We start from the raw sequence: 22,688 nt of genomic DNA on the forward strand, positions 1-22,688 counted from the left end.
GGACACTTGGCTCCCCCACAGCCTGCCCTGCCTTGATCATAGAGGGAAGAAATAACTATTCCCCAGATACATAGCGTCTGACTCACAAGGAAAAAAAAAAAAAGTATGGGAGGAGTAACATGAAGAGTGTGGAATTTCTTTGTCTTTTATTTTCCCTTCTCACAATTTATTTGTAGAATTTTAACAACTGGATAGTTGTGTCCCTTTTTATTCATCTACTTTCAAATTTTAATGAATGCTTCTGGCTATAATTACCTAATTTCTATATGTTAAATGACTAAACTCGTATGGTTTGAAGCCCATTGTATCTCACTGTGATGGTATCATGTGGTATCAGATGCTGTGTAGGTCTGGGTGAATCGATAAGCAAGTTCGGTTCTTGTGAGCTGCAGTTAGTCCTTGAAATTGAAGAGGCGTTGACATACGGAAGGAGAGGGCTTATGGCTCCTCTTCCAGGATAAAAATCTACCAGGAGCCGCTTCATCTCTCCTGTTGTTTCTTTACCACACAGGGAAATGGCTTAATGCTGCTAAGAGTGGCTGTTACGAACAATCTTGCTCATCCTGTCTGAAAAGATTTCTTCTTCTCTACACGATGTATATTTAACACGAACAAAGGGGTCTTAGTGTCCACTCAGGCCTTTTATTTCCGGACCATTCACAGAAGTAAACGCCAGGGGCACCGCTTCTAACAACCGTGAAAAGTCGGCCCCCCACCTCGTACGGCCGTGGGCACCTGGTAACACTGGGCCTTTCGACTTCTCAAGTTACCGGGCTGCTTCGGATGCTAATGACGACTGTTGTGCGAGGTACCAGTTTTGGGTGCTTCGCCTGGGGCTTCACCCCCATCGGTTCGGATCCTCGGCGTTGCCGCAAGGTGTGGGATCCGAGGCCCGTTCTTCACCAGCTTGAGGAAACTCAGGTTCTCACATGTCACGCCATCCGTTACAGTCACATATTTAGCCAAGACCTTAAGCCAGAAATGTCTGATAATTAAGCTTCTCTTGCTCCCCCCACTCCCTTACCCTCCTCTATTGTTTATTCATTTTTTTCTTTCTCTTTTTGAGGTATGCACGCTGAACCTTTCTCCGTTCTTTTAGACAAGGCTCATTGGATGAACAAGGGCAGTTGCCTGACCCTCCCTCCCTTTCACTGGGGCTTAGACAGAAGCAGCCACGGGCGTCTTGAGACTGGGAGGCCCAGGCACAGGCGACAAGGGTCCAGGTGAGACCAGAAAGGGCAGGGGGTGAGGTGGCTAATGGACTCCCACCATCCAGCCACCGGGAACCCCGGGGGGCCCAGGGGCTTGGCGTTGTGAGCCAGTCTAAAAGAGCATTGCCAGCTCCCCCAGGGGACAGGCACTTAGCCAGGACAAATAGGCCATTTAAACTGACCATATTTGCTTTAGAACCAAGGGAATTCCCAGTTCAGCCTACTGCAGCTTTCTGAACCTCGCTGGGTAAAGAAGCTAAAGAGGAAACACAGGCATCTCCCTCCACCTTGCCTTTGTGACCAGAGAAGCTGTCTGCAAGGGGTCCCCTGAGAGCCCCGTGGAGGCCTCCATGCATGGGAGGAGGGGGGCGGTGGGGAGGGGTGCACAGGGCCAGTAACTGGATGCCAGACGGTGGGGTTACTATAAAGTTGAAGAAGAAAAGAGGCAGGTCGTAGGGTGGGATGCAGCCATCAGCCACAGGACAGTGCAAAGGTTGCTTTGGCCTGGCAAGCTCAGGCCACTCCAGGTGAGCACCTGGCTGGGGAGGAGAGGAGACGGGGTAAGAATGGTGGAGAAGATGGCCCCAAACTAAGGCTAGAAGGGCGCAAGTACCAAGGAGTTAGCAGAGCAAAGATGCAGGGGAGAGTTTCTTAGGAAGGGAGCCAAAAGTCCTGATACAGTGATCGCTTTAAGTCTTAAACTTAAAATTAATTTAAAATAAAATTTAAATTTAAAGAAGAATGCTTTTGTCTTTTCAGGGTGACCTCTTTAGACCCTTCATGACCCAGATGGAGCCACACCTCCTCCAGGAAGTCTCCCATGATGTGCCAAACCTCACCCTCTTCTCCATCTCTCAGCATTTTCTGGATACTAACAAATTGTATTCTGATTTCCATCTAGAGCCTCTTGTCTGATGTGGGGATGATAGCCTCATCTCTGCTGTGGGTTCTTGGGGAACAGCATTCTTGCTGTAGAATTCCTCTAACTTCCCCAACAGATTTTGCTCATACAATCACCAGCTAAATAAATGTATGATTTCCAATAACTAATGTTTAAAAAATATTAGATTTCTTGTTGTAAGAAAAACAAAACAGCACAAAATCTTACTGCGACATATTTGAAATCTCATTTTCTCTTAATCAAATTTTCTCTTCATTGTTAGTTTAACGATTTAAACTCTTTAGAAATTGCCTCTATATCAACGTATAAAAAGTCCTAAAGCTTACTCAGGTGCTAGGCCCTTCCAAGATTTCAGAAGCTAATCTGATTTATTTATGTAACACTTTTAAGTTTACAGAAAACTTCTGGAATCATTTTCACTTTTTCCTTCACAACAGGCTAGATGTGTATTTTCTGCCAATTTGACAGATGAAGGCACTGAGGCTCATGGAATGATCAAGGGTGAGGTCAATAAATGTGACCTCTCACAGGAGAGGAAACGGACCCAAGCTACCGAACATCAAATTCATGCTCATTTTGCTGTAAGACGCTGGCTCTTGTTTTGTCAAATTGTATTTTAAAAGCAGCCACAATTTATTTTAAAACATTAACTGGAAACCCAACACAGTGAGGGAGGGCAGACATCCACGGGGCCTGTGTGAGGCATGAAAAAGCTGGGTTGTCTTGGTAGGGTGCGTGCAGATGCATTTCCCACCCTTTCTCCTCCTTTAAGAAGTAAAAGTGGGTAGCAAGGTGTTGTGTTGTTCTTAAGTCAAGCTGAAGGTGTTGCAAAGAGCGGTTCAGGAAGGAGCAAGGATGGTAGAACCTCCTGTAAGTTTTAAATCAAAAGACGTTCAAACATGAAGACCAAAATCACTGCCTAGAACAGGATGCTTTCAAGTGAAGAGGAAGCGTGGGAAGAAAACTCAAGAGGCGAGTCGGCACTCAAGTTTCAAAGTAATTTCCCGGCTGGAGGGGACAATGGGATTTGAGGTGAACTGGCTGAGCTGGAGGTGACAGCACTGTCCTGAGTCATTGTGCCTTCAGGGGGAGGGAGAAGGGCTGTGAGTTCTTGAGCCAAAGGGGATCTCTTCTGGCTCTGTGATCCGCTGGAGACTGCACTGGATTAAGTTTTGCAAGTTTCAGCTGAGTGGTTTGAGAAGGATCCATGCAGACTAGAAGGCATTCAGCCAAGGGATCCAAGAATAATTAAAAGTAGAGTGACATTACCTTTCACGGACAGATAACAAAGAGCGACTGTGTGCACTTACTCTAAATGACGACAGAAGGAGACCAGAAAGATAATTGAAGGATCCTGTGGATCAAAGGGCCAGAGGATTCGCTCTCTCTGGCACAAGGGTCTTGAATTGCAAAAGCCAGAACAAATGTAGGATGCTAAAATGCAGGTTGCTTGCTAGAAACCCTCTTTAAGAAAAAAAAACAAACAAACCAAACAGGGAAGTTGTTTTCCTAGGAAGAGCTCAGAGTTGGGGGACTGTTCAAAATCTAGTCTTAGAAACTGTCCAAAAACACATTTGGAAGGGAGGAACCGTGTGTGGTCAGCTAAAGAATAGCTTAGAGTGTCTCCTGGAAGAGTGCATCGTTGGCTTACTGTGACAGTGTGACATCAAATAAAAAGCACCATTTGTGTTAATCAATCATGTGTGAATTCTACAAGCAGAGCTTTGGGAATAGAAACAGGAGCCCTAAGATTCTTAGAGCCACGACGGAATATTGAGTATCTCTTTGGAGGAAATATTGGCATGATCTTCATAGAGAGCACAGGTGCATTTCTGAAAGGGGAAACGCAGGGCTATCCGAAGAGAAGACGAGAGAACAGATTGGTGGCGAAGAAGACCATTTTTGAGGCAAAGTCCTGCCAAACTAATTCTGTAGCTGATCTCAAAAAAAAAAAAAAAAAAAAAAAAAAGAGAGAGAGAGAGACCATTAATAATTTGTTCAGAAATACATATTTCCATTTATTTCACACATTCATTCACAGCAGTGGGAAGTTGGGGGTGGACAAGGGAGAAGGAAGTTTCTAAGAGGTAAACTGCATACTGATGTTTGAGGTTGACTTGGAATTAAAGACGGCTGGGAAGAGAACGGCATATGAGAAGGCTGAGACTCAGAGAGAGCAGAGCCCAGGGCAGAATTAAGAGGAGTCCAACATGGCTGCGTGGCCCAGAGGTGCAAGACACACAAACCCAGAATTGTTTTGTTGTTTTTTAATAACCCAGGCCAAGCTCATTGTGAACCATGCAGAGGCTTCTGAATATTAACCCCAAACCAGCAGGGGAAGCATTGAAAACCCTCAAACAGAAATATGACATGATAATGGCAGCATTTTAGAGCAACGATTCCAGGTAGTAGATGGAGAACGGATGGGGAGGGTGAAACACTAGAGGCAGGGGGATGGGTTAGGAGTTTGCTGCAGAAGTCCAGAAAAGAGATAGTGGTGGCCCGGGCTAAGAGAGTGAAGGAGAATGGAGGTGGACTGAGAAGCGCAACACATTTGAAAACTGCTATAAAGGCAGCACCCGAGGACCTTGTGGCCTAACCCGACGGGCCGGCTGACCTTCTGGGAGGCCTCCGTGAAGACGTCTAGGTTTCTCCTCTGGACGCTGAGCATGCGCTGATACCATTCATGAGAGAATACTGACATGAAATAAGGATCCAGGGGTGTGTAGAGAGAGAGGAATGAAATCAGTTTGCAGCTATTGAGGCTGAGGGCCCTGGGAAAGAGCCAAACCTCAGGGCAGGCATGGCGTCCGTGAAAGGAAAGGTCTTGGGCGTAAGGAGAAGCAAGACTGGAGATGACATTTTTACATGACGTATGCCCAGACCTGAGGAGCATCGACCCCTCGTGGCTGGTAGAGGAAGGCAGTCCTGGGAAGGCAGGAGGCTGGGAAGCACTTGGAGATTCAAGAAGGAAGCCAAGATCCAGCGGCGCAGGGGCTAAGGCTCTCTGGTGGGTCAGACCTTGGCTGATGCAGAGATGAACGAAACAAAGGCGGCTCTGCCAGAAGTCAGGAAGACGTCTGAGAGAAAGCAACAACTGGGCTGTGTCTTGGAGGCTGAACAGAAATTTGCTGGAAAAGGAGAAGTCATGTCCTTCGTGAGGGACTGAGCCTGAGGTCAGACGGTCTGGCCCAGCGTGACGTTACGTGTTTGAAGCATGAGAAGCAATTGCGCGTTGCACATCCAAAGGGCTTGTGATGAGGGGGTGTCCGAGGGGACATGGGACATACAGGGGTCCGAGGGGACATGGGACATACAGGGGTGTGGAGCAGGAGCCTGTGCTAAGGAGCTTGAGTTTTGTTTTTTTTTTCCTCTTGCTAAAAGTGGGGACCCTCAGAGCTTTACAAGAAGGTAAGGACTGTCTCCTACTGGTTTAGAACCATGTGTTTAGCAACTGCCAGGGAGACTCCAGAACTGAACGAAGAGGATTCTTATTTAGGAAAGAGACTCAGTAGCTTTAGATATGAATGCAGGGGATGCAGGGTGGGGCTGCCTGGGGCGAGGAATTAACAGTGATGTCCTGGTGCTTGTCTTGGGCACCTGGGTGGAGGAGTCTGCTTTTCAAGGGAGACAAGAGGGGGCCTGTTTTAGAGGCTGACGGGGAATAATTCAGCTAAAGTGAACATATTCTGACAATTGCCACCCATTTAGATGATACTGCCATAAAAAAAATTAAACACAAACAAACAAAAACAAAAACCAAAAAACAAAACTAGGTAATAGAATTAAGCAGATCATCCTAGTGATAAATTTTTATTTGGCTGCCCTCAAGCTGGGTCAGAGATCCAGACCATGGCCCAGCCTCCAGCTGCATCAACGGTGTTTCAGGGTCTTTGGAAGAGAGGGCACTGCCTTGTACCGAACACCAGCTGTGTTTTAGGAACATCACCCCTGTGATCAATCCACGTTAATGTTGACACGGAAGTTGCCCTCAGAAACATTAAGCATCTCGCCCATGGTCAGAGTTTAAAAATGGCTGAGTTGAATTTCTAGCCCAACTCATTCTGGTTCCCAAGAGGCTTTTCCCTTCTTGACATTAGCAGTCTTCATTCTTTGATCACACTTAGCATTGAGAATTCTGAGCAGTTGGCTGACCCTCCTGCTTCCTGACTTCTTAGCTGCTGAACTGCCATGGACCAAAAGAGAGGCTACAAGTTTGTGGCGTGGGGCAGAGGGGACTGGCACGTGCATGGCGGTCCTGCCGACACTGAGGGAAACCCCACCCAGGGGGCTGGGGAGGCTGTGCTCGAATTACCTTTGATTTTTATCAGTGGATAAGCACTTATCCTTCCGGAAGCCCTCATCAAATGCCAGAGCAGAGGTGGCAGTTGGGACGAGGCCAGAGACACTCCTCATCTCGCGTCCCTCCATATTTGCTGGGCCCCTCCTGGGTGACAGATGGCACGGGGCATCCTCCTCTTCCCTGTCAAGAGGACAAGGCCATTCGATCCGTACATTACAGGTAACGAAAGTGAGGCTTAAAGCCTGCATGCATCTCCAAGGTCGCATCTCAACCTGGGTCTCCAGAGAAGCGTGTACTTCTGAGTGCTCATCTACACGCTGGTCTCCTCCGTGAGCTCCTCTCCGGTGAACGAGTGACAGGAGAAAGCGGAGTCTTCCACCTCCAGGTCCCCAGTGCCTAGCGGACACCGTGCTTACAGCTGCACGGGCAGCAGCGAGAGGCTACTGTTCGTGGGGCGTTCTACTGGGCTCTGGGCTTTCAGCAAAGATGTTAATCACTCTTGTATAGTCTCCTCCCTCTGATTTTGTGTTGCCTCCGTTGTTTAATTTTAATCGTCTCTTCCTTTTGAGGAAGGTCATAGTATCATGCTTGTTTTTGCCAAAGTAGATGCTGGGAATCCAAGAGTTTAAAAGACCCCCCTCTGTTGGGAGGGCTTGCTAAGTGGTAGTCAGGGAATTGAAGCCACAACTTCTGATCCTTGGTCCTAAGCGATGTGCACACCCAACACGCAGCTGGCAGGATGGCGAGGACTTCACCATGCCCTCGGGAAGGCGCTGCTCTCAGAAGGAAAAATTAGGGATATGTGCCCCCTCCTCTGTTGTTTGGGGTAGATCTGTGGGTTCCAGTCTACGAGTCCACCCTTTTGAAAGGGATTATGTATCTGCTTGAGTGGAAAAAGCAAATAGGCCTCAGATCTGTCTGGAGAAATGGTTAAGTCATCAAGAGGCTGAAGGCTTCTTTGATGGTCAGTGGTTTCCAACTTGTTTATTTATCTCTTTTCACCACAACAGTCAAGAAGAGGCTGCCAACCCCAGCCGGAGGGGGTCCAGGAGAGCGTTGCTTGGTGTGGTGTCCTGGGCACAACTCCGCTGGGAAGAGGGTAGAAGTTACGCTGTGGAAAATGCCAGTCTGGAGCATTGCCATGATTGCTTTCTGGAAAACAACAAATCTAATTCCCAGTAAAATGCCATTAGAATCTGCCAGGTCCTCCGCTGGGGAAAATGAAATGCCCTTCCTAGAAACTTCTCATGCTCTGTGGTTTCTAGAGAGACTCCAAGGCCTGTGCAGAGAAAGATAACGCTGCGATACAACCTTGGGAGCTGCGTTAATTTCCCTGCTCCATCAAATGTCTGTGGACTCTTCATAGACAATAAGCTACAAAGCCCGGCCTGACTTTTTGTTAAATTTCTATGAGAATAATGACTCTAGGGTCACTCAGCCTGGGTTCATGCCTGCCCTTTATTTTAGATCATAAAGCCCTGATTTTGTTGTCTCTAAAGAGGGACAAATACTAGAATTTTCCTCATGGGTTTGTCAGGCGCTCTACATAAGTTAGTCCAGGCTAAGCATTGTGTTTGGCACAATCAGTGTTAGCAGTGACCGTGATTGTAACACTGGTAGGGTTTCTCTTCTTTTTCTTGAAGCAGAGGTGTTGCGACTGAGCTGGCTTTACTTAAATGACTCTCCTTTCTTCTGTGGCATCGCTTCCTTCCTGAATTGATTGACTTGCTGTGAGTCGAGAACACTCTCCAAAGGTGGTTTTGTGTACCCCAAACACCCAGCAACGCTGGAGAGTAATTTCTAGTGCTGGTTAAGTGTCCGTGGCCGTGAACTTTGCGGGGACAGGATGGGCGAGTTAAGTGCTGAAGTGTACAGCAAGAAGAGTCTCCTCCTTTCTTGTGATAATTGAAATCATTTCAATTAATTTCCTTCTTGGTTGGACAGAAACACGTTTTCAATAGTGAGCAAATCTGGAGGGAATCCATTGACCCGAGCAGTCATATAATGTGTGAAGTTAATGGACAAAAAATGATATTCATCTTCAGTTTATAATAGCATTTTCTTCCACGGCACCTAAACTTAGGGACAGCCAGGGACGCTGTCGGAGCAACAGCAGCACACCGGCGGATGTCTGACCTTTGTTGGAACTAACAATTATTGGATCTGTGGCAAAATAAAATAAAAACCAACACAAGTTTTGACACTAAGATAATAAATTATAAATTATGGAAGTCTACGCCACTGAGGATCTTGTAAACAACAGGTTGGTCTCTTAGCAACAGACCACGGAGATCAGGCTGTTGATAGGAATGGAGCAGACAGGATTGTTTTGCAGTGATTACTACAGAGGACCAGGAACAACATTTTAACACCTGCCTGGGGCCCCTTCACTGCCCAGAACTTCTTTCTCCAGTGACTAGCTCAGGCCATGGGCCAAAAAGTGCCCTAGGATTTAAGAGCTTCTTTGCTACCAACCCAAGTTGCCCAGGCCCGGTGGAGAGGACAAAAGAGATGCAGACAGTAGGAGTCCCAGGGTGGGATGAAGATGCCCCAAATGTAAGTGAGGGAATCAGAGAAGGGGGAGGAAGGATAAATAAACACATTCTCCTTTGACATTGTCTGAAATTAGAACTCCTTAAACGGGGACTCCTTTTCTCCCCCTGCCCCCAACTCTTTTGGCTTTTAGAATCTCACTTAGGGTGGTTGTCATGAAGGAATTTAGACAAGACTTTGACAATGTGCCAACGTGGCTTATTTTTAAATGTTGTTCCCGAAAGCACCAGAATATTAAGCTGGAGCAAATGTTGCTTGGAAGAGTGGAGGGGTTGTGGTCACGCAGACACTGAAGGAAGGGTAGTGGAGTTTCAGGTTTGTAAACTTTTATTAACAGAGGTGGTTGGCTAGAGGATTCAATTGCCTGGAAGTAGTTTTAAAAGTGTGTTTTTGTGTGTGTGTTTCTAAATTGCAGGGCCTTTTCAGGGTTGGGGTGGAGAGAGAGAGGCTTTCTTTGATTAATTAGATGTTTACCTTGAATATCTTCCCTCGGTGATTTAGACAATCACCTGCCCACGTGTTAGGAATGAGATTTGATAAAGTCTCTTGGTGTGTAATTTTCCTAAAAAAAAAAAAAAAAGAAAGAAAGAAAAATCCTAGAATGCTGAGTAACAAATGGCCTCTCTCTCTGTGATAGAAACAGTGAGCTCTGAATCATCCATCCACAAAGAGACTGATGCGGATGCCAACTCAGGACATTAGGAAAATACCAGCCCCTAATTGTCCAGGGACCCCAGGACCACATCTCCCTCCATAGGACTGACTTCATGCATTTTGTTGTTTCAGATAAATGTGCTAAATTATGATGATTTTGGTGTACCTGGCATGTCATTTTAAACCTGCCATACGTATACATTTACCATTGGTGAAAAATGAGAAAATTCTCTGTGGTTCCCCAGAGCCTCATTTTTTTTTTTTTTTTTTTTTTGTCAGATTCCTCTGACACCAGGAAAGGTGGCTTGGTGACTTCCCAAGTGATTAGCTCCCGTCCTGAGGTTTTAGAATAAAGTTGTGCTGAGAAGTCGTCTGTTGGGATGAAATTCTACCCAGGATAATGCTCTGGCCCCAGTGGGGAGGAGCTCTGGGTTTGTAAGACGCCGGTCAGGGCCCCCTGGGTCTCAGCCCCGTCCTGTGCGTGTCTCCAGCGCCCACAGCAACTCCTGCATTGAAGGTGGTTACCTCACCCTGCAGGTGGAGCTGAAGAGGCCAGAGATGTCAGCTGAACCTTCTCCAGCTTCGTGCCAGAGCCCAGATTCCAGTCCAGTCCAGTTTGAGTGACTTCAGACTGATCTCTCTCCTGCTGGCCTAGTGGCCTGTGCTGGAGACGGGTCATTACAAGCTTCCGTATATGGTGTAGCCTTGCTTTACCTTCCTTTTTTTAGTTACAAAAGAAATGCATCATCATACAGTATCATGAAAAATCAACAATTGACAAGTTACAAAGTTAAAAGGCAAAAATCCACCCCCCCGTCCTAGCCCCCAAAACATATAGCGTCCCCCCACCAAATATCTTATCAGGTCTTTTTAGAACTGAATTTTCACTCTCTGCAGGGACGTGTTTCTGTACAAAGAAAATAAGATCGCTTTTCTTCTTTAATTTGTGTGTAACTGACACATTTTGAGGAAACGAAAAGTCACCCGCACCTTTGATGTGTTTTAGTCTCACTTATCTTGTTGACCGGCCTCGGAGGATGTTGAACTCTTTGAATTGCTCCCTCCCCCCATCCGCAGCACTGTTTCTGACTCTGAATCACCAGGGTGGACTTTTCCAGAATCCACCAACCTTGAATGCATGAAACTTGGAGTCTGAATTTATGACTGGGCCCCTTAGCGGTTCCAGGAAGTTCCGATCTTGGCAAACGCGTTCTCCCCTTTCTCTGTTGGATCGGAAACCTGCGTTTTCACCAGATTCCCCAAGTGATGGGTGTGCACAACAGGGCTGTTGAAACCCAACGCTGGACTCCACTTCTTCGAGAAAAAACACGGAACAGTTGACCAGATGTGAAGAAGAGCTCAGACTTACAGTGCAGACTCCTGGAACACAACGGAGGCACCAGGAGACAGACGGCTGTCAGCTCAGAGCCCAGCTGCCGGGAGAAAGTTGAGAACTGCTTCTCCTCTGAAGAGGCCTCATTTCACCCAAATTAGAGCAAAAGCTGTTGGGACCGTTTCCCACCTAGCGCTTTGCAGCCCCGCCCGGTCCCCAAGGTGACCTGACGCATCCTGCCTGGTGTTGGGGATGAGCTGGCCTTCGGGTCCAGGCAGAGAGCAAGACCGAGCTGGCTTCCTCCGTGGCTGGTTTCCTCTGGAGCGGCTGGATGCCGGGTCCTGCTCGCCGCCGGGCCCTGTGCAAGCTCGCTTTAATGCAGCCTCTCCAGGCCCCCTGGTCCCACAATGCAGCGCTCGGGCTGGCAGCAGCTCAGCTCCGCACTAAACACTTGGCCCCGTTTCAACGTGGCTGCCAAGATTTGGCAACCAGAGAGTTGCAGGCTGCTAAACCCTTTCACGTTTTTAATTAGATCCACACACCCATGTCTTTGAGCTATCATAAATACACAGATGCCATAGAGAGTATTAGTCGGGGTTTAAAAAAAAAAAGGAAGCCAACCCTCTGCAATAGTATACCTTACCTTATTAAAATAATTTACCTATGGCTTGTTTGGGGGGCTGAAGAGGAAAAGAGAGGGCAGTGCAATTTGCTTGAGTAAAACCGTGTCCAGGAGAGAGGATCTGCCCCGGAGCTGGAGAAGCACCAGCCTCCGGCCGCCTTGCTGTCACTTTGGGCTTCGAGAGCATCGCCAGAAGAGGGCATTCTTGGCATCCGCTCAGCCTCCCGCAGCCCGGAAGTCGCAGGGGGAGTGCTTTGGGAGTTGTTAAAGCTGCCCCCACCTCCTTTCCTCGGTGATAGCCCTGCCTCCCCGCAGGGCTGGGGCGGGCGGGAAGGGTGGTGCCTCTGCCCTAAAAAGCAGTCACTTTGACACTCAGCGTTGCTATGATATTTTTTGTCACTTCACATCATTTTCTGTTCTGTCTGTGGGTATCCGTCACTGTGGATATAATGACTTCCCGCCACAAGAAACACACCCAGCTTGTTTCACTCAGGACCGTCCTCCCCCCGACACTCAACTCCGAGGGAGTCTGCAGCGGGGGAAGGATGAGACGGTCACATCTCCAGTCCCCCGGTCCTGGGCTCCGATGCCAGCTCTGCCATACGGCTTTGGGCGCATAATTTCAAAACCCTTCACTTTGGTTTCCTTATCTGAGATCCTAAACGGTTCTGACCTTAGCAGTTGTCCCCAGGGGGCTAAATGACGTCATACACGTGTGGCTGGGAATACAGTCAGCCCCCAGCCCCTGATCTGTGTTATCACTGGCAAAACGCATGGCAGCACACGTGACTTTCAGAGGCTCGGCTGACGAGCCACAGCAACAGCCATGGTTGGGGCTCCTTAGGGTTCTCCATCCTCGCCCCGTCCCTGCTCTGCTTTGTGACCAGGATGGCCAGTGCTTCTCAGACAACCAGCTCTCGTCGGATTAACATGCTGTGAACTGAAGGTGCGCAGGGTTTGACCCGGGCCCCCGCATGGGCATGCGAGCCCTTAAGTTTAAAGACATGCTAAGAAGGAAACGAAACACTTGAAATGCCAGGAGAGAAGCTTCTCTGGTAGTCCCGTCTGAGAGCGTGAAGCGTCCAGCGCGTGGCTGCAGTGAGGTGTCCGGCACAGAAGCGCGCTGCTGCGGCCAGCGCATCACTAAGTCTGCCTGGCGCTGGGGCCGTTCAGCAGCGCTCGGTCTTTGTTCTTGCCCTCTTCTGGTTTTGTTTCCACTCCCCCCACCACCCAGCCCAGGGCTTGAATATAGATCATATTTTACCGTGGCAACATTTCCTTTGTATTTTTTTCTGCAAACAGGACAGCCAGACAAACTGGAAGGACGAGGCGCAGCCACGCGGGCTGGAGATAATTCCAGGCCCAACGTGTGCCCTCCTGCAGACGCAAGCCTGAGGGCCGCCTGGGGGCACCGGCCGGGACATCTCATTCTTCCTGCCACTCCGTGCATGTCTCCGATACCTTGCATCCTTGCCCCCACCCTCCACCAGCTACAGGAAGTTCCCTTTAATTAGGAAAGAAGGGACACAAGCCACACACAAGCGCGCACACGCACACACGCACAGGTAATGAAAGCAGAACCATGAGCGAGGAGTGACTCACCAGGAAACAGGGGGAGAGGTGGCCCCTGCCACAGCCATAGCAGGCAGCGCGGCATGGGACCCAGGCTGAGCCCCAGGTATCTCCAAGGTCCCCCTCAGAATCTGGTGGGAGAATATCGCTGCTCATTATTGCCTATTTATACAAGAAGCAGCAGCTAATTTCCACAAGAGCAAAACAATGCATAATCTGGATAATGCCCTTCCTGGGGCCAAAGGCATCAGGCTGAAGTCCGCTCTGTGTCCTGAGGTGTCGCTGGCTGCCCCCCGCATGGTGTTCCTCCCCGTGCGTGGAAGCAATGGGCGCCTTGACACCCTGACCCTTCCTGTGCCCTGCGTGGGGTGGGGGTGGGCAGTGTGGATGGACGCGCCCGCCAGGGCTCAGGCTGCTGTAACGGAGCATCACAAACTGAGTGGCTGAACAACAGAAATGTATAATCTGACATTTCTGGAGCCTACAATTCTAAGATCAGGGTTCTGGCCAATTTGGTTTCTGGTGAGAGCTGTCTTCCTGGCTTGTAGACGGTCACAGTCTCACTATGGCCCTTCTTGGGTGCATGAAAGGCAGAGAGAAAGAGAGAGAGAGAGGCAGCTAGCAAGGTCTCTGGAGTCTCTTCTTAAAGGATTCTAATCCTATAGGATCTGGGCTCCACCCTTATGGCCTTACTTAACCCTTAATCACTACCTTAGAGGCTCCATCCAATATCACAGCTAACTGAAGGCTAGGGCTTCAATGTATGAATTCTGGAAGACACGAACATTCAGTCCAAAAGACAAGCATTTCATCTGTCATCAGAAGGAGATGGAGTCAAGCTGGAATTCTACTCTACCCCCACCACCGACTAAGCTGTGTGGCCTTGTGCAAATCAACTGACCTCTCTGAGCCTTAATTTCCAAGTTTGAAAAATGGGGAATAAACAATGTTTCTCCCAGAGTGTGCCTGTGAAAAGAACGTGTGAGGTAATGCCTGCACAGGGCCTGGCCCAGGGAGGCACTCAAAAACTGAGAGCAGTTGTGGTGGTGGTGATGGCGTTATTTATTGTTTGCTATTATGATTTATTAATACCACCCAGGCACCCTTGTCCAACATGCTGGCTTAGCGCTTTGCCCCCTGTGCGCCTCTGCGTGTGTCTCTTACCCTTTACCACCAGCGCTCGCTGGAGTCAGGGAGGCAAACAGGAAGTGTAACAGTGTGTAACAGTGTTTTCCAGAGGAAATAAGAGCGCTCCGTTCCAGGGAAGGGACTGTGTAATCCACGATCATCTCACTGTTTGACAATTTTGCCGTCATCGTTGACACCATTATGCACTAACTCACAGTCACGGCCGCCTTGCTTGAAACTCTCGCTTAAAGCAAAAGTCCTGCAGGAAAGAAAGAAACATGACCATTTTCTCAATGGGGAGTCTATAGTTACGGGATCCAAGCTCACACTGCCAAGAAGCGGCACAATCCGCGTTCAGACAAAGGACCGTGCCGTTCCCAAGGCCACACTCGGCTTCGCAATCCCGCCTTAGTCAGCAATTGCAACAGCAGCGCTGCCGAACGGGCCATCTCAGCCCCGTGCTTGCAACCCTGCGTGTTCATTCTCGTGGTCCCCGGTCTCGGGCTCACTCGGGTTCTGCTGAGCTACGCTGGGTTCAGCAGCAAGGCTGGGCGCCAGGCCGAGTGCTGGCTGCGTGTGGGTCTAGGCTGTAGACTGGAGTCACATCCACTCAAGGGGTCTCGGTTCTGGGTGGCCACCCCAGGCATGTGAGGACACAGATCTGGAGAAGAGGAAACACAGCTAAGGCGTCTGATTGCATCACGTCTGCTGGCAGTCCACGGCCAGGCCAGGTCGCGGCCAAGCCCAGCTTCAGGGAGTGAGGCAGCAGGCTTCGCACAGCCCTGCGGGTGGAGCCGGGACAGAGTGAAGTTTAGCTGCACGATAGTCCAAACTATGGAGTGCCCGGCAAACAATGACAAACAGAAGACCAGAACAGAGACAACGACTTCCCCTGTTACCAGCAGAGCCGCACAGCCCCTGTGAGGCCTTTCTGGTGGTTTCCAGCCAGCAGCCTTTCTGGTTGGTTGGTGTCAGCTCTGACTGATCTGTTCCCAAGCCTCACTGACTTCAGGATATTTTGATACTCACCTTTGATTATGAGTATCCACTGATACCAGAAAACACGGACTTCTAGGGCCTGCGACCACCAGCACCCATGAGCCTCCCCGCCGAACCTTCATCTTTCTAAAGACAGAGCCCAGCCCTGCTCCCACCGTGAAGTGGACTCAGGGTTCAGAGTCAAGGAAACCGACGAGAATCATGGCTCTGACGCTTCCTGGGCGTGTGACCTTGGGCGAGCACCGGGCGTCTCTGGATCTTGGGCCTTTAGCAGGACGTTCGCGGGCTGTGGTGAAGTGCAAACTGCCTGGTGAGTCTAAATCAGCTGACACGGGCCTCAGTTACAGTATGTCCCCTCTAAGTGGTTACCCTCCTCCTGTTGTTTCACTGGTAGGTTGAATCTATGGAATTGTCGAAAATAATCAGATGTTGGCAATTTCATACGGCTCGGGCGAACAGATCATACAACCCTAGGGCAAGAGTGGTGTTTGCTTTAATTCTGTCCCCTGCCATCTGAGCATTGAGACAATGTCGAGCCTCGTGGAAGAACCCACCCTCACCGTCTGCACTTCATTCCAGTGGCCAGGATGGAATGATGGGATGGCAGGGAGGGGCCGGTGGAGGGAGGGCAGACAGAGGCTTGCCTTCCGCCCGGTGGGAAGCACTAAATAGACGCAGTAGTGTAAGGACAGGAAGGAGCTGGGCAGAGGGGGAGGGGGAGGGGACCGTGGGAGAAAACCCGCGCCCCTCTCAGGGTGAGGGAGGAAGACTGTGGTCTTTGGAACTGAGCAGGTAATGGGTTTGAATCCCAGCTCTTCCCAACACAACTATGAAATCTTGGAACAAGGCATTAATTTCACCGAGCTGCTTGTATGGAAAAACGGTCCCAGGAGAATCGCAGACGTAGAGCAGTCTAGACAGCGCCGTCTAACATGGAGCCCTCTTCCTGGGAGGGGCTCGGTCGCCTCGGTGACCCAGCTCTGTCCTGTGTTTGCTCCAGGCCAGTCCTGAGGCTGGGATTGAGAGCAGGGAATGCTGAATGAATGCAGAGCAGCAGAATTCCAGGGTGTCTAGACCCTCCCGTTACAGACTTTAAAACCGCACCAGAGGGATTTACCAGGAAGCTGGCTGGCACTCCCAGAGCAAGCCTTTATAACTCCCCAGACTGGTGGTGTAGCAGCCAGAGCGCTGTCTGCAGTCCTGCCCCTGACCCCCACCCCGGGCACTGCATTAATAACATCAGCAGGACACAAGCAAGGGCGGCGTCTGGGAAGATCCAGGGAAAAAGTCAGATATACAGTGATGACTATGATTATCCTGGGAAATTAATTTGCATTATCCCTTTTAATCAAAGGATGAAAAGCCCTAAATAAACTTTAGGATAAAAAAATGGATCCTCTCTAACACAGGTAGAAGGTGGCAGGATCATACTATCTTTACCTGCAGACGGAACCAAATATTCAACAAAAATTCATTGAGCATCTACTCTGTGCCAAACACTAAACCAACGCACAAGAGCCGCCAAGTGAAACGGGCAAGGTCCCTCTGCCTCCTAAGAGCATCAGTCGTTATCTGTGCCTAAGCAGAGAGGAAGGAAGGATGGACTCCACCAGGGGATGGTCTCCACCTGTGGGATGAGGGCAAAGGACATAGCATGATGGAACAGGGATGCTGTGCCCAGTGAAAGTATAGCCAAAGCGTGACACACACAGCGGACGTCTGATTAACGCTCAGTAATTGATAACATTCATAAGCTGCTTCTGTGAGCTCACCATTGTTTGAGAAATTGCAGGGAGAAAAAAAAAAAAAAATCTTGCCCCTCCTCTCTAGAGTTTAGAGTCGAGCTTCCACGATTGTATTATTATACACATATGAACAAAAAAAAACACAAAGAAAACAAGACAGTATTGTCTTTATTTCCATTTAAACACAGCCTGCTTCTTTGGACAGTCACTGGGGAAGAAGTCGGAAGGAGTCCCATGCCGTAAGTGGGACAAGGAATGGCCAGGAATGGAAATTCAGTACCGTGAGAAGGAGGGGACGCCAGATCCGCGTACCACCAGGGCGTTTGAAACTACTCCACCTGAGTGCCAGTTTGCTCCCGAGCTTCCCGACAGCCAAGGCAAGGAGGAAATACAGTCGACGGTACATGTACTTAGAAAAAGACACACTTAGCAAAACACAAGCAAAAGAGAGGCTAAGGGCTGGGCTTCCCACACAGGGTTTTCAGCTGTATGTGCTCTTCTGGGAGCCCTGTGGTTCCAAGAGATTTTAAATAAGGCATTTTCCAATTTAAAAGCAAAAAAAATGTATATTTGTTTTGTTTTGTTTTGTTTTTGTTTTGTTTTTAAGTAAAGAAGGCACGCATCAAATCCTCTGGGCAGAAATAGTTAGGTTCCTGCACAAAGTCCAAAACACTAACTTTTAGAATAAACACGTACAGAATTTCACACGACTCTTTTCCACAAGGACTCTCAATAAAACACAAAGATGTAACAAAACCCAGCTCAGTGGAGGTGATTTGGCAAGGGACTAGGTAAGGTGGTCCAAGTCCATAGCTTTCCAGGGGTCTAACCTGATAAAAGCCCTAACATAATCAACTTCCGTGAGTGCATAAATAACACGTGTGCTTCATATAGTTTTCTTTATCATTGCTCCAAGTATGAGTTTTGGTAAGAGTTGGACGTCAGACAATCTGAGATGATGCTCTCTCGGGAGGGCTTAGAAAAATGGTAAGCTCTGTTGCTAATTGATAGAAAACCTACACAATTTGGAAAAGCAGATCAGTAAGCGATGGTGTAAAAGTAGATTATAAACCTGTTGACCTGGCAGTCAGTCAATGGATCAACCCAATAGTGATTTATGGACCATCATATTTAGTAGGTGCTCAAGGATACCTTTTGAAATGGTATTTGCTTAGTAGGCAAACCTCTAAAGAGCTCTGCCTGCCTTTCGAAGTCCCTGGTGGCCGCCAGCCTCCCACCTTCACCTTCTCAGGGCCATCCCCACACTTCCAACTAGACCACAGCGCCCAGTTAAGATGCTCAGGCTGGGAGCAAGGATGCGTCAGACAAAGAAGCTCATGATGGACATGGAAGGTTCTTAGCAAAGGACCTACTGATGGAAGTCGGTTGAAATCTTGAAGTTACCGGGCTGCTTGTAGCTCCAGTTGTGGAAAAAAAAGACCGAGCTCCTCCTTTTCCCACTGGCATCCTCAGGGGCGGCTTCAAATACATGCACCCTCTTTGTGAAGGGAGCCCCTTTCCCCCCCTCTCCCCACTCACCATGTCTCTGGTGCTTTTGACCTTTGTGAGTCAGAGCAGGCACTGGCCAGGTGGTTCCAGAAGCGAAGCTGGACCCCACAGGATTCGGTGTAAGTACCCTCCTCAGCCTGCCAAGAGGGCAGGTGCCCACACCCTTTACTGGGAGGGAGGGCAGCACCCAGGCCCTCAGAGTGCGGTACTTTGCTCTTGCTATAGCACAAGCTCTTTGTGGGGGCCAAATCCCTCACTCTTTCCTACGTACCTCCTGGGGTCCCCGACCTCCTTCACCCCAGGGCACCATGTTATCCCATGTCTAACCTGCTCCCCACCCTGGATCAGGGCTCAGCTCAGCCTTCCTGGTCTCCTTTCTCCATGCTCCTCATGGACACCCCAGCGAAGCTTCCAACATTAAAAACTGACTGTTACTGCACCAACATCCATGGATGGTCATCCAGCCGACTCCGCCCCCCGTCATCTGCCCGGCTGACCACTCCTGACCGCTCCCTGCATACCCCAGGAGCTGTTGCTTGTTTTGATCTGTAATTACGAATTTCTAGCTATTGTACAGTCTCCCCTCCCCAGACAGACTCCTCCTGACCACGTCTCTAAGACAGCAGACCACACTCCACTCGCATCCCTCGTTTTATTTCCCTCTGAAACTGTTATCTTTATCTGCAATCACACTATCTGCTGGCTCACTGCCTGTCATCTTTAATGGAATGTGAGCTCCCAGGGGTCAAGGAATTTGTTTTGTCCTATGCAAGAGTCCCCAGAGCCTAGGACCAGGCCTGGCACACTGAGAAACGTGTAAACCGCGTGAAGGAATGAATGAGCACTTCCCTACATAGGCTTAGGTTTACATAATTTTGTTATTTGTTGCTGTCACTGTCTCCCTGCTTCTGTTCAAATCACTGCCCTCTGCAAGAGAAACCTCCTTCTCCCCCTGATTGTCCAAACCACCTCATTTTAAACTTTTGTTTGGACCTCAGGCATAGCCTCATGCAGAAAGCTCTCCTAACTGCCTGTCCAGCTGTCCCTTCTCTGGGAGTCCGCAGTCCCCGTGCCTTCCTCTGTCAGCGCACTCGCTCTGTGTGCACGGGGCTCTGATTACCCTTCTGCGTCATGCTTTCCCTTATGAGACATTCACTCCCCGGGGCTGGTCTCTGTGGTCGTGGTGTGGAACACAGCACCCACGACACTGGTTTATCAGATGCTCTGTAGATTATGTAGGGGAGGGGCACTTCTCTGTCCTGCTCTTGGCAGTGCATTAGGTGCCATCTATTCACACACTGTCATCCCCTGCTGAGGCCCAGAGAGGGCGAATGGCCCGCTTGTCACCTCGGTGCTGTGTGTTGATGGATCACGTACTGGAATCCAGATCCTCCCAGCCCAGTCAAATGTTCTCTCCCTGGCGCCACAGGACCTTTTGGTTGACCCCTGGTTGTTTTGCATTTAAGCCTATTATCCATCTGGACAGTAAGCTCCTTGAGGACAGAGATTGTCTTCTGCTTTTCTTGTATGTGTACAGGACATAGAGCAGTGCTTTACGCATATTAAATACTTAATGCATATGTGTAGGCTGAATTATTAATTCATTTACAAACTGCCAGGGAGTTTCCCACTTGAATGCATGAACATAAACACACACACGGGAATATATGTAACCATTATCTTGCCACTTGAATTGTATGTGTGTTGCCTGTGTATTCTTACCAGCTGTATTGGCCTTCTCATGGAAGGAGGAGAGGAACAAATCAATTGGTCTATCAATGGAGTCAATTAAGTTATAATTAACTATTGTCTCTTATAATGGAAACTCTGTTTTGTTTTAGTTTTTTTTTTTTTTTTCAGTACATCAAAATGACTCCTCTTTCTTTTACAAACAGGAAAAGGATACCCCTAAAATGTTGCCTGGGTCAGCTGGGGAGGTGGAGGAATATGGGGTCAACATCACAAGCCCCAACGAAAAATTTTGGACTATTATCTTTGTACAGCTAAGACAAGACTCAGAATGATCTGAATCAGAGGCCAGCGAACCTTTTCTTACAACAGGGCGGACAGTTAGGTATTTGGGGCTTTGTGTGCCATCCACTCCTCGTTGCAAAGACTCAATCCTACTGTTGTATCGAGTAGAAGCAGCCACAGGCAATATACACATGAGTGGCTGTGCCTGTGTTCCAATAAAACTTTATTGATGGAAACCGGAATTGGAGTTTCATAGACTTTTCACCCTGTGTTATGAAGTATTAGTCTTCCTCTGATGTTTAAAACATTTATATAAAATATCAGTCTTAGCTCATGGACATATGAACATGGGATTTGACCCACGGGCTGTAGTTTGCTGACTGCTGACCCATCTCACCCTTTAAACAGCTGAGGAAATGAGTAGGAGAGTCATGCCGGGTCACCACGACAGCACTCCACCATGTCCCATGTCGTCTGCTCCCACCTCCAGGTTTCTGCGCAGCACTCAGGGCCTCTGTCCGTTATCTGTCCTCCCACTGTGCTCTGATAGACTTCCAGTAAGTATAAGATGTATTTTTCAGGATTAATGTATGATAAAGCCAGAACAGGTTGCCAGGTTGTTTTGTTTCTTTGTTCTGTTTTTTTTGTCATTGATATGTCTTTTTTTTTATTGAGTTATAGTCAGTTTATAATGCTGTGTCAATTTCTGGCATACAGCACAATTTTTCAGTTATACGTGAACATACATATATTCATTTTCATATTCTTTTTCCCCAAGAGCCAGGTTGTTTTTTGAAAGCAGCAAGATCCACAATGGTTCTTGGCACCCACCTACCACGTCTTGTCAAGAACCCAGATGGGAATACCTCCATCCTACTCCATGCCAGGAGAGGGCCATGGACCTTGGGCCAGAGCCCCAAGAATTGGGTAGTCTGAAAGCTCTGCTCCATGCAGTTCTTGTGATGTGATGCAGCAGACTTTGAGCTCAAGGAGGAAGAGGGAACATGGCTTTGATTACATCACCATTTACCTCGCTGAAGAGGGTAACCTTGATAGTCAACGCCCAGCAAGGTGGGGACTGGAGCAAATAGAGTGAAGTATTCTCCAAAGCTGCACAATATAAGGGGGTGATGAAAAACTTGGTAAACAAAATAAGTGATATTTTAATGCAACACATAAAACATCAAAATGAATGCCAAAAATCCACAATGAATGAAATACCAAAAATTTCAGGGAAGTCATGACCTAATCCCATACATGCATGCTTCACCCCTCTCACCTCACCCTAATTTACTCCGGGGATCCTGCCTCTATTGAAATATTTTAATATTTTGCTTATCATGGATATTTTTACAATAATTTCTAGTTTTGGAAGTATTGGATTGTTGAGGAAATACTGTACAAGATTTAATGTTAAGCTGAAAAAAATGGAACTTCCACAGTTCTCACCTTTTAAAAGACAGAAAGTACACTTGTCACAACCCAAGAGCATCCTATTATGATCTGTGGGCATCGGGATCTGTTCTGCTCTCATCTCATTAGAATTGTTCAGCATCTTATAGAGAAAATACACTAAATGGGTGAACTTGGACTTAGTGCCAGGCTAGTTGTTTCTGTAAACTATAAAATGTTTGATTGGTAATATCTCTTTCATGAAGACTTGGCACTTAGATCTGTCCACTGCCTTGACATAATTCAGGCTGAGGGAAAGCCGATGCTCTGCTAAGTGTAGTGATTGCAGACCAACATCCTCTGAGCTCTAACACCCTCCAACACCCTCTCTAAGCTCCAACACCCTCTTAGTTAAGAGGCTGAGTTCTCCTCGAAGCACCAACTCAGGCGAGAATGCAAGAGTTGATGCATGTCACTACCAGCTACGTTTAATATTTATTCCACAAAAGTAGTCTTTTTAAAAATGACAGAAATGCAATTTTTGCTTAGAATCTCCAAATGTACACTCTGAGAGTACGACACTGGTACTTTCTCCCTTCCCTGCCAATAGAAAGCTCATTTACTTATCAGAGTGCCCCACACAAGTGGTTGGAAGTAACTTGAGAAGCTTCTAAGGAATCTTAATTCGGATCTTACTTCTGAAGAGTCATCAGGGAGGCATCATTGAGCTTCCCGACGTCCTCTCCTCCTCTGGGCTCCCTCTGTAGCTTGCTCTGGGCCGGCTCTCTCTAC

Source organism: Camelus dromedarius, chromosome 5 (genome assembly GCF_036321535.1).
Source record: "Camelus dromedarius isolate mCamDro1 chromosome 5, mCamDro1.pat, whole genome shotgun sequence".
In the NCBI taxonomy this organism is placed as follows: domain Eukaryota; kingdom Metazoa; phylum Chordata; class Mammalia; order Artiodactyla; family Camelidae; genus Camelus; species Camelus dromedarius.